Source organism: Vicugna pacos, chromosome 17 (genome assembly GCF_048564905.1).
Source record: "Vicugna pacos chromosome 17, VicPac4, whole genome shotgun sequence".
Classification (NCBI taxonomy): domain Eukaryota; kingdom Metazoa; phylum Chordata; class Mammalia; order Artiodactyla; family Camelidae; genus Vicugna; species Vicugna pacos.
The window spans coordinates 24,954,481-24,966,404 of NC_133003.1; the positions used below are offsets into that span (position 1 = coordinate 24,954,481).

The window sequence follows — 11,924 nt, forward strand, 5'->3', positions numbered from 1 at the left end:
TGGCAAAACCTTCAGAAACAACCCTTTGAACAGGCTTCTTTATAATTTCTTGGCATGCACGTGTGTGTGGGGGTGGTGTATTTGGGTGTGTGTCTCCTTTCTAGCTCTGGGCCAGTGCAATATACCAGGTTAGAGTCAGACCCTTGGGACTACTAAGGTCTTGGTTCTCATTAGTTACCTAAGAAGAGATGACAGAACTCTGGGCAGGTGCCGGCAGTCTCAGCGAGGCCTGCATGTGAAACGATGCATAAGACCTGCGTCAGCCTTTGAGAAGCTCAGCCGGGCAAGGCCAATAGCAAAGAGTGACTATTTGGGGCGAGCTGGGAGGGTGTAAACATTTCTAGAAGGTAATGGACACATCAGGGTTTTAAAGGTGCAGCCCTTTGTCTCAGCAATCCCACTTCTAGGAATCTCACCCAAAGAGAACTCTGCACAACTGTGAAAAAACAAGCATAAGAGGTCTGTCTTGAGTTGCTGATGCTGGCAAACAATGGAGAAACCCTAACTGTCCACTGATGGGGACAGAGCAGTCAAAAAGGGCCCATTCACAACAAAGGACCCTGTGAACCATTTAAATTGTGGCCACATATAAAATGGCCATACTGCCCAAGGCAATCTACAGATTTAATGCGATCCCTATCAAATTACCCAGGACATAATTTTTTTTTTTACAGAACTAAAACAAACAATGCTAAAATTTATATGGAATCACAAAAGACCCAGAATTGCCAAAGCAATACTGAAGAAAAAGAACGAATCTAGAGGTATAAACCTCCCAGACTTCAGACAATACTGTAGAGCTACAGTTAAGCAAAACAGCATGGTAATGGCATAAAAACAGATATATGGATCAATGGAATAGAACAGAGAGCCAAGAAGTAAATCCACAGATCTATAGATCTATAGTCAAATAATCTTCAACAAAGGAGGCAAGAATATACAATGGAGAAAAGACAGTCTCTTCAGCAAGTGCTGTTGGGAAAACTGAAACACGCCCTCACACCATACACAAAAATGAACTCAAAATGGCTTAAAGACTTGAGTATAAGACAAGACACAATAAAATCTCTTAGAAGAAAACATAGGAAAAACATTCTCTAACATAAATCTTAGCAACGTTTTCCTAGGGCAGTCTACCCAGTAATGGATATAAGAGCAAAAATAAGCAAATGAGACCTAATTAAACTCATAACCTTTTGCACAGCAAAGGAAACCATAAGCACAACAAAAGGACAACCGATGGAATGGGAGAAAATATTGGCAAATGATGCAACTGACAAAAGCTTGATCTCCAGAATATATAAGAAGCTCATACAACTTAATAAGAAAAAACAAACATCCCAATCGAAAAATGGGCAGAAGACCTCAACAAGCAATTCTCCAATGAAGACATGCAAATGATCAATAGGCACATGAAAAAATGCTCAGTATCACTGATTATCAGAGAAATGTAAATCAAAACTACAATGTAGGATCACCTAACACTAGTCAGAATGGCCATCATTCAAAAGTCCATGAACGGTAAATGCTGGAGAGGGTGTGGGGAAAAGGGAACCCTCCTACACTGCTGGTGGGAATGTAGTTTGGTGCAGCCATTATGGAAAACAGTATTGAGGTTCCTCAAAAAACTAAAAACAGACCTACCACCTGATCCAGCAATCCCATTTCTGGCTATATATCCAGAGGGAATTCTAATGTGAAAGGATAACATGCACCCCAATGTTCATAGCAGCATTATATACAATAGTCCATCGACAGATGACCGGATAAAGAAGATGTGGTATATTTATACAGTGGAGTACTATTCGGCCATAAATAAGAATAAAATGGTGCAATTTGCAGCAACATGAATTGACCTAGAGATCATCATTCTAAAATGAAGTCACCAGAAAGAAAAATACCATATGATATCACTCATAAGTGAAATCAAAAAAAAAAAAAAGGACACTATGAACTCATCTACAAAATAGAAAGACTCACAGACATAGTAAACAATCTTATGGTTACCAGGGAAAGGGGGTGGGAAACTTCAGAGTTTGAGATTTACAAATGTTAGCCACTATATATAAAAATTGATTTTAAAAATTTTTCTGTATAGCACAGGGAACTATGTTCAATATCTAGTAATAACCCTTAATTAAAAAAATATGAAAATGAACTTATGTATGTGTATATGCATGACTGACACATTGTGCTGTACACCAGAATTTGCCAGATTGTAATTGACTATAGGTCAATAAAATAAATAATAAATAATTTAAATTAATAAATTAGTAAATAGTGACCACATGGCTCTGTTAATACAGACATGGCTTGAGCAGACCTGGATACAAAGCTCAGCTGCTCATGGACACTAAGCCCCTTGGTGCCCTGAGGCTGGCACTGTCCCCAGAGGTACTTGACATTCACACCTGTCTCTGAACGCATGGGCCAGGGTGGTGATAATTCCAAGAGAAAACTGCAGAAAGAGCGGTGGGGGCACTGCCATCCTCCCCTGTCTGGGGGTCTTTGGGGGTTGTTGTCTAATGGAGGATTCAGGGCAGGCCACCTGTCCTTGACCTGGCCTTCTAGTCCCAGCTTTGACCTGCTCTCCTGCAAGACCTCCGACAGGTTCTCAGCCTTCTAGGCTAAGCTTTGTGTGAGTCAAATGAACAATGCTCTGTAGCTCCCATTATGTGTTCACAAGTAAGTCATGGAACCAGAGTTATAATTATAATATATATATAATATATATAATTATAATAATAATAATGGGGCAGCCACCCATCCTGAGCACCTCGTGTGGGTTACCACGCACTCTGAATCCCCCAAAGACGCTGGGTTGAGGGCTTCATCATCTTCATTGTCATCACCATCAGTCCCATATCACAGAAAGAGAAACAAGCCTGAGGGGGAGCCCCTGTCCCTTTTCAAGTCAGACGCAAGACCTGCCCAGCACAGGCCTCACCCACCAAGCCACATCCCTGGAGCTAAAATGTTACCATCAGCATATGGAAAGGGTACAAGGTGCCACATGCCCACCAGGGCTCTGGAGGCCAAGAAGTGGTGAAGTTCAGTGGCTTCCCTGAAGCTTGGCAAAGCTTTGCCAAGGGCAAGGCTACCCAATTGCCCAGCCCTGGGGGTGGGAGGTGGTGAGTTTGGGATGGTGGCCCAGGGTGGGACGGGTCTCATTCTAAGCGATGAGACCTCACTAGGTGGTAACAGTCCTGTGAAGAACCCTGGGCAGCTGTCTCCTCCTCCCATAGGAACCTATCACCACTCTCAGTCCAGGAAACCCTCCCTCCCAAGGTGGTAAAATGAGCTTCCTCACAGCCTCAGGGCCCCTCTTGTCTCAGGAGCCCTGCCCTACCTGTCTCCTGCTCCACCCACCCCTCACCAAACCACGAGCCTCACTCTCTGTGTTCCAGGCACCTGGACCACCTTCCCTCCCCTCTCTCGCCAGGGCCTTTGAACATGTTGCTCCTTCTTCCAGGTACAGGGTCCCCACCTCCTTGCACCTGGGTCCCTCCTCACTTTCCCTCAGGCCCCACTCAACTGACGCTTCCTCCAGGGAGCCTTCCTTGACCACTGGCCACAACCATCCTGGGACTTGTCTTTGTACTAATGACTGGGACCTCAACCCTACGAGTGAAATGAGCTGTTGAAGGCCCATTCTCCCAGCTGAGGGCTCTGTGGCCTTGTCCTCAATACGGAGCCTGGCCAGAGGCTGGCCCTCTGTAATGCCGGCTGAGTGGACACATGTTGGAGACCAGCCAGCACGCAGCCTACAGCTCCCACACCTGGGTGGGCTGAGACTGGGACGCTGAACTCACGCATCTGTGCCAGGGCAGACAGAGGCACCACTTAGAAGGGGAACAAGGAACATTCCGGATCCTGATCTGGTGGTAGTCACCTGGTATATATACAGATAAAAATACACTATCAGTATACTTTCACTGTATGTCTGTTGTAGCTCAATTTCTTTTTAATTAAAAAAGGCATTTTCTTCAAAAGTCAACTTTCTCTTCCTAAAACTCTCATCTCCCACATATTGGTGCAGAATAAACAAATGAGTCACAATTAGCTAATCATTTTTCTCCTGAAATAGCTAATCATTTGCTGCTTTGGAGACAACTCTGGGCTGCTTGGGCAGGGCCCACTTGTCCCTGGGCCCTCCTGGTGCTACGGGTGGGACATGGGACAGGGCAGAGCTGGTCAGGCTGCCAAGAAAGCCCCAGGGGGAGCCTCCAAGTCTGATGCCGACCAAAGGCTTTCATCCCCAGCTCTGCTGGGACTTCTGCGTGACCCGGGTCAAGAGTTTCCTATTGTTGACACATGGACACCGGCTTCTGCGGGGCCTCTGATGTTTGCAGCTCCTCCTTTCTCTCTTCTGTGGCCCCACGGTGCCCACAGGGCCTTGCACCCTGCATTCCAGGCATCTGCCCTATGCAGCCCCCACCTCTCTCTAGTTAGTCTCCCCCCTTTCTAAAACCTCCACAGTGGTGGTCCCACCGAAAGCACTGTAGGGTAGGAAAACCCAGAGTCCTAATATCTGAGGGCAGCTCCTCCCCCGCTTGCCTGCCACCTCTTTCCCTCGCAGGCGTGTCTGTGGATCCAGTCTGAGCAGGTGGTGTGTATGCATGAGGTGTGTTTGGGAGGCAGGTGTAGTATCAAGATCACTGCTGAGGGAATCAATTCCCCCAGGGCCTCTCCCAGAACCAGTCACCTGACGGACTCAGGGGCAGGGTAGGAGCATCTCGGGCTGGCCTTTGACGTGAACCTCCCTGAACTCTGGCCTGCACGAAGCCTGAGTGGGTGGGCTCCTGTAGCAGAGAAGGCCCTGGTGAAAGTGGGAATGTGGGGAACCCAATGGTGGGGGCACTGCTAAGTCTGAGCCAAAACCAGAGGAGGGCTGCAGGGATAAAAGATCCTGGTGCCCTATCCCTTATACAGAAAAGACGTAACACCAGAAAGAGGAACTGCTCTCCTCTCTCTGCGGTGTTGAAGGAGGTCTTTGGGGCAGGCACAGTGGCCTTGTGGCCTCATGAGCTGCCAAGATTTCCACCTCGCAGGGTCTGTGCTCAGAGCTGCAACCATGTTTGCTCACTCTCAGTCAGCAGCGGGGAGCTCATAGCTCCCAGGACCAGGCACACAGCAGGTGTTCGATAAATGCTCCTTATGTGACTAGTGTATTAAGAACACATTGTTCACTTCAGGAGAGGAGGCAGGCATGGAAACTGAGGCACAGCGGGGCAGTGATTCTCTTTAAGGCGTGAGGCCGGCACTGCTGCATCTGCCTACTTTGGTCCACCCGTAGGTCAGGCTCCATTATCTCCCACCCGGACCCTCCTGCCTGCGTCCTAGCAGCATCACTGCATCCACCAAGTCCCTTCCACGCCACCTCACCATCTGTCCTCCACATTGTAGCTGGAGGATCTCATAATGGACAGGAGCCTGGCAGCCGCGGAGGGGTCAGCTTGGGCCTCACGAGAGTAACTTCACGCACAGGGAAATATTAAAAACATAAATGATTTCTCCTTCAAGTGGAGACAGGGGTCTGAATGAGAGAAAGTGAAAAAGCCTCACCCAAAACTCCAAACCGGAATCTGCTCATACATCTAGGTCCACCCACTGATTCGGAGGAAATTCAAAACTCAGGGGAACATGTGGAAGGACACTCAGGGACACCAGGCCAAGGGAAACTTCATACAACAAGTTTGAGTGAAAAAGAAACAAGACAGAGAGAGATGGAGGGAAATCCATAGATCACGGGGAATAATGTATGAATCTCATTCAGATCCTGGGATTCAGACACTGGGTATCTGAGGACGTTAAGAAGTCACCGTTTGTCAGGTGTGACCCCAGTCCTGTGGTTCTGTTGTTTAAAATGACTCCAAGATATCTACTGAAAAATTAACAGAGTAAAAATGAACCATATTTGTGATTTAGTTTAAAATAATCCCAGGGATTCCAGGGACAGACAAAACCCATGAGGTTATAGGACGTGGGGCTCAATCCTCTCTTCTGGCTAATTTTGTACGTGTTCCAAAATTTTCCACGACAAAAAGGACTTTTGTTTTTGCTGTCTGTTTTAAATCTCAACTATCTCTGCTAAAGGAGTGAGGGAAAGAAGGCAGACTGGGAGCAACTCACAGGCCAGAGCCCTGTCCAGGTTGAAGGGCTCCTCCCTTTTCCACAGAAGTTCGGAGCCTTTGATAAAGGCTTGCTACCCACTTCCTCTTTCAAGCATGCTTTCAACTCATTTTTAAAATCTCAGTTAAAATCCCCCACCTCACACCCAGAGGTGAAGGAGTCGGGGCTCGGAGGCCAGGGCCAGCCCACGTGCTATTTTCCTATTTTCGACTGTCTGAGGAAGATAAGCACAGAATGGAAAGGCAGGGTTTGGCAGTCTGACCAGTGACTTGTCAGCAGAGAACCCTAATAAGGTAATAGGCTTAAATGCGGTGTATCTTTGTTTTTATAACAATTTCTTTTTTTTTTAATCAGCCCATTCAAGATTAAAATTTAATAACCACACAGACGTGGTCCTTCACCACAGGGAGTCTGGGATTGTCTATTAAGGACTAGACCTCAATCCCCTGGAGGGCAAACCCACGGGCTCAGGTGGTCCTGCCCAAGGCCCAGGACAGAGCTTCCCTCCCCACCACATGCAGCCGGATTCCCACCTTTGCTACAGACACACGACTGGGCAGCAGCAGAGAGCAGCAGCGCTGTGGGGCCGGTTTACTCTTTAACCCATGGTCAGTCAGGCACTGTTACAGGCTGGGAGTCACACTCCACCAACGGCCAGCGAGGCCCAGAGGCACTGAGTACCCCGGGCAGGGCGCCGGCCCCGCCGCGGAGTGGCAGGGGGCAGGATCACAGCCCGGAACCAGCCCACTTTCGTTTATAAACCAGCAGCAAGCAGATGAGTCAGCCAACCTTCCCACACACGCCCACTACTGTGTCCCTTTCAAACACCTGGAGGGGCTTAACTGCAGAGGGTCCTAAGGACTGACAGGCGAGCTGCTTAAAAAACGCCCACTGCTTCCTTGTGTAGACACAAAGGGCTCTGTCACTGAACGGGGGCATGGGAATCAGGCAGCGGGGCCAGTGCAGGCCTTCAGTGAGCACCCACAAACCCCTAGGCCAGTGCAGGCCTTCAGTGAGCACCCACACGTTCCCATTTCAAGGATGTGCTAGGGGAAATAGCATCGCTATTCTATGATATGCAAAAAAAAAAAAACCCACAAATATGAACTTATAAGATAAACTCACACCAATATGCAGCATCTCCTGTATCTGTTTCCTATATTGCAGTTCCACGTTCAAATTTGACTACTTTTTTAAAAAGTGAAAAGAGATGGAGGTCAAGATCCTTGGTTTGCAGCCCCAATTCTGTCACTATTGGTTTAGCAGCTCTGGGCCTCAGTTTCCATATCAATAAAATGGGAACAGAGCTGCCCATTTCATAGATTTGTTAGCAGAGAAAAAGAAAAAAGAGCCAAAACCACTCTTCAAAGAATTACGAGTGCAAAGTCAAAAGCACGTGGCGGCAGCTTTATCAAGTTCACAGCTTGGCCTGGGTCCCTCCCTGCTCTCTTCCTTCCATCCTCACTCATCCCATTTCCTCCTCCATAAAGTACAGAGAGTGATGCTCCAACTATCAGCAAATTACTCATAACAGAGTAGTTAAAGTATCATTGATCAAGAAATAGATGGCTGTCCCTGCCATATGAGCCCCACACATGCACACCACTCCACCCCCTGATATCTCCAGTAATCCTCCCTCCAGCCCTGGGAGGCCGACTCTGTCACCCATGTACAGATGGAGCTTTGAGAGAGAAACAGTACTGGCCTCCTCTGTGTTCTGGACTTCCTTCGAGGCCCCACTGTGACAACACATTTGAAAATCGATGCAAGTACACACAGGCTGTGACTTCACGGGGCTCCATCCTAAGAACTGGTGGGAGTAGTACTGAGGTGCAGTAACACCACAGCCTGCACCTGTGTGTGCTCCTAGGCCAACCCCTCCTCACTGGAGCAGAGAAGATGTCTGCGGTTCTGTGGCCCTGCTGGGAACCAGGAGCAAGCACTCAGTGTGGCTTCAGAGTTCCTGGCTCAAAGCAGGCACAGCCACTGACTCTGCAAAAGTCAAGCAGCTGGAGCAGAATAGGGTGCGGGGTGGTACCGAGGGCAGAGTGCTCCCAACAGACCCTGCCCCACTTCGGGCAGGCTGCCTGGGCCCTGGGAGGTAGCCAGGGTTTGCCAGAAACAGCTTGCTCTTCACAAGACAATAAGTCCACTGTTGACCGGCTGGTGCCTTGATTAATATTTGAAAAAAAAAAAAAAAGAAGTGGAAAATTCCACCTGTGTGGGCAGAGGCTGGGCCTGGGACCTGTCAACAACCCCAATGGCCTTGTTCCCTTGGGGATGGACAGGGTAGAAAAACAAAGGTCTGATAAAAGTGACAGACCCGAGGACATCACGGCACTTGGGTCCAAAGAAATTTCCCTATTTGGGCCATGAAATTAATTTGTTTTTTTTTTTTCCTGTCCTGCCTCTCTTGTCCCTAAATTTACACAGCACCTTTAAGTCCTTCAACTTTCTTCCCACCTCTTCATAGTCTTCCAATAGCCCTACCAGGCCAGGGGAAACTGAGGCTTCAGCCTCACCCGAGGCCAACACTGGTGAGTGAGTAGCACAGCCAGGCAATCTGAAATTCTGGCCTCTCAACTCCCAGCGGTGGCACAGAGCCTGTGCCCGGGGGTCTGGAGTCAGAGTCATGGGAAGAGTGGTCTTCCAGGCTCAGTAGAGGCGAGCTTCACCTACCAGAGGAGGAAGGGGAGAAAGACGAGGAAGCCCAAACCAGCTCTCTGGCCTGGCAGGCTTAGGTGCAAGCTTAAGCACCCGCCTCAGAGGAAGGTGTGCCTTCATTCATTCATTCATTCATTCAAGCATTTAACAAGTGCCTACTAAATACCCAGACCTGAAGGCACACTGCACAGTGGCTGTTCCAGAAACCCGGATCTGGCAGAATTTATGACTGAGGTGGGAAGGTCAGAGCATCTGCAAAGGCTGCTTCCCTCACTGACTTGAGTCACCTCACTTCAGCATTGCCATTACACTGTCTCATCTGCCCCACTTTACAGAAAAGGAAACTGAGGCTCTGAAACAGGCGGTGACTTCCAGAGGTCAGAGAGAGAGAGGAAGCTTCGACCTCTCGACCTGCAGTGGCCCTGCCTCCAGTTTACAAAGTCACAATGCTACTGGGCTTAGGCAGTCAAACAAATGTGTCCCTTACAGCAGGCCACGTCAGAGGCTGCACGCTTAACTAACAAGGACCTCTCACGGAGGGACACTTTTTGGAATGACATTCTGATCCAGGGCAGACCTCTCCCCCTCGAGAAGACAGGCAAACACACCTTGTCGGCCCACAGAGAACACCAGCCGTGGCTGAAGTGCTCTCCTCAGGACTGCCCACTCTGGAGTCCTGCCTACAGACTGCTGTGGGCATCAGAGAACCAGGGCCAAGGTGGTACTATTTCTGTGCCCACACACACCCAACCCAGGACCCAGGACACTGGCAGGGCTTGCTCAGTCTGTGTCCCGAGCCAACGGCCAGCACCCACTGCCCAGGTTCCCTCCTTCCTCTTCTATCTGATGCTCAGCCCCCTGAGCACCTCGCTCACCTTATCTTCCCTCTCCTCTTTGCCCACCAGCTTCATCCCCTGGAGAAGGACTCTCAGCCTTGCCCTTTCTTGAAACAAAGCCACCCCACTCCACTCCCATCTCAGAACCCACTTCCTCCCATGCTTGTCTCACTCCCTCTTGCCAAAGACACTCCTGATTGCCAAAGACCTAAAGCAAGGGCCTACCTCAGACTAGGCCACCCTGGCCCCTCTGCCCCATGTGACATCACGGATGCCCCCTCACTCCTAGGTTTTCCTGGTGCAGCACCTCTTCGCCTTCATCTCCAGGAAATTCTCCCCTAGAACCCTATCCTCCTCCCTCTCTACCACCCACTATACATGTCTGATGCACAAACTGGATCTCCAGGACTAACCTCTGCACCCCTGGTTGTCCCCAAAGCCCTCACACTCAAGGGCCCAAGCCCCTGTAGCTAGGCCTACTTTGAGGCATGGCTGTAAAGCTGGCACAGCTCAGAGCCTGGCCCAGGGCAGAGACTCAGCTATTGGTCCAGTGAATGCATCTGGGTGAGCAGCTGCCTCCTGGCTGGTCTCACCACCTGACATAGCCACGCAGGAGGCCTTTCTGAAACTGAAAACTGACCACCACCCAAACGTCTGCCATGGTTCCTGAGCACCATGGGACAAAGTTCATAATCTCAGAGCTGGAAGCTGTCTGCATCTGTGCTTCCACAGCTGGGCGGACACATGTGCCCTTGAACATGCTCTCACCACACTCATCTTCAATCTGAGAGCACCAGTCAGCCAGCACCCTGCACATGACTGTTAAGACAACTATTAGAGCTGGAAATTATCTCAGGGACCATAGGGCTCAAAGCAACTCAGAGAGGTTGAGTGGGGGGCCCAGAGTGGCCCAGCCCCAGACCTGAATCACTCTTTTTGGTCAGAAATCAGACTAATCCCATGGAAATGTTACCTGCAATCCACATGTGTGCATGCCAGAGCCCCCCAGCTGACCTTGAGACTGGCTCCCACTCCATGCAGGCCCAAATCTGAATCAGGCACGTAGGCCAGGCCTGGTGCAGAGAACCTCAACAAAAAGAGCTGCTTGACCAAGTCAACCTCTCACAACCTGACAATTCCATCCTTAAGTCCCACATCCCTGTCCAGGTCTTGGCCTCTTCATCTAAAGAATGGAGTTAACTTGGCCTACGAGTTTAACGGACCTTGAGTTGGTCTTGTTCTTTGCAAACAGTGGAGCTGAAGCAGCAGAGTTGCAAGCTCTGCGACCCACTGTTGGCCCAGCTGATTTTTATTAACCTTTCCCCAAACCACTGTCTCAAACAATGGTCCTGGTCCACCTGCCCTGAATTACAGGGGAGGTCTAAGTTAAACGCAGATCCTGGACCCTGCCCAGACCTGAGGGACTGTGTCTGCTCTCTTAGGAGAGGACCAGAATTTGCACTTAACGCTGGCTCAGAGATCAGGGATGCCGTGAAACTCGAGAACCCCACCTCCAAACTTTAGGGTGAAGGCTTCCGCCTTCCGGAGACCCAAGTGTTAGTGTCAGGATTCATTTTGTGGAAATACACATTGACCAGAAAAATCTGGGAAAAGGGAGAGTTTCATTACACGAATTACATATTACTTAGTTCCTGCGAGGAACTAGTTTCCCAGAAGAACTCAAGACTTTGCTGCCCGCATCCCACCGCTTTTGTTTCCTAGGACTCGGCCGCAGCGCCCAGTGGGGCCCCAGCTTTGGCGTTCAGACCAGGTCCTCCCAACCTACCCGACCTCTGGGCCTGAGGCCGCCCGGGACTCCGGGCTTCGGCCAAGTTGGTTCGGGGCGGGTGGACCGGGGATCGGGCGCGTCCCCACTACTCACCGTGGGCAGCTCGGTCGGATCGACGGGATGGTCAGCGGTGGAACCGGAGGAGCTGGCGGCGGCGGCGGCGGCCTGGCCCTGCCCTGCCTGCCCCGTTACACTTTAACTGAACGCGCCGGAGCTCCGCGCGCTACTGGCGGCCAGGAGGAGCACCACGGGCAGCTCGCACCCAATCTGCTCCCGGCGGGCCGGGCTCGGGAGGGCGGGGCGCGCGTGCAATCTTGCACCTGGCTCATTGAACGCACGTGTGCGCCGGGCGGGCGCGCCCGAGGCGACTCGAGAGCCGCTCGGACGTGGGTATCCCTCCGGGCCCCTCCGACCGGGCGCTTCTCCATTCCCCGCCCCGAGGGGGCGCCAGAGGGCCTCCCCTGACAGGGTGGCGCTGGCGGGGTGGGGGTGGGAGGCGGAGC

At 50.5% G+C, this 11,924-nt stretch overlaps 1 protein-coding gene across 2 annotated transcripts in view; it reads right to left on the reverse strand.

Annotated features, from left to right (window-relative positions):
- Positions 1–11,924, reverse strand: part of CHDH (choline dehydrogenase) — a 54,389-nt gene that overhangs the window by 31,094 nt on the left and 11,371 nt on the right. The window contains exon 1 of one of the 2 annotated variants that reach the window (XM_072941501.1): positions 11,515–11,742. The exons of the other annotated variant lie outside the window; for it this stretch is intronic. The gene's annotated coding sequence lies outside the window, so the exon portion shown is untranslated. Of the gene's footprint in view, positions 1–11,514; positions 11,743–11,924 lie in introns of those variants that run through there. 2 annotated transcript variants of the gene reach the window in all.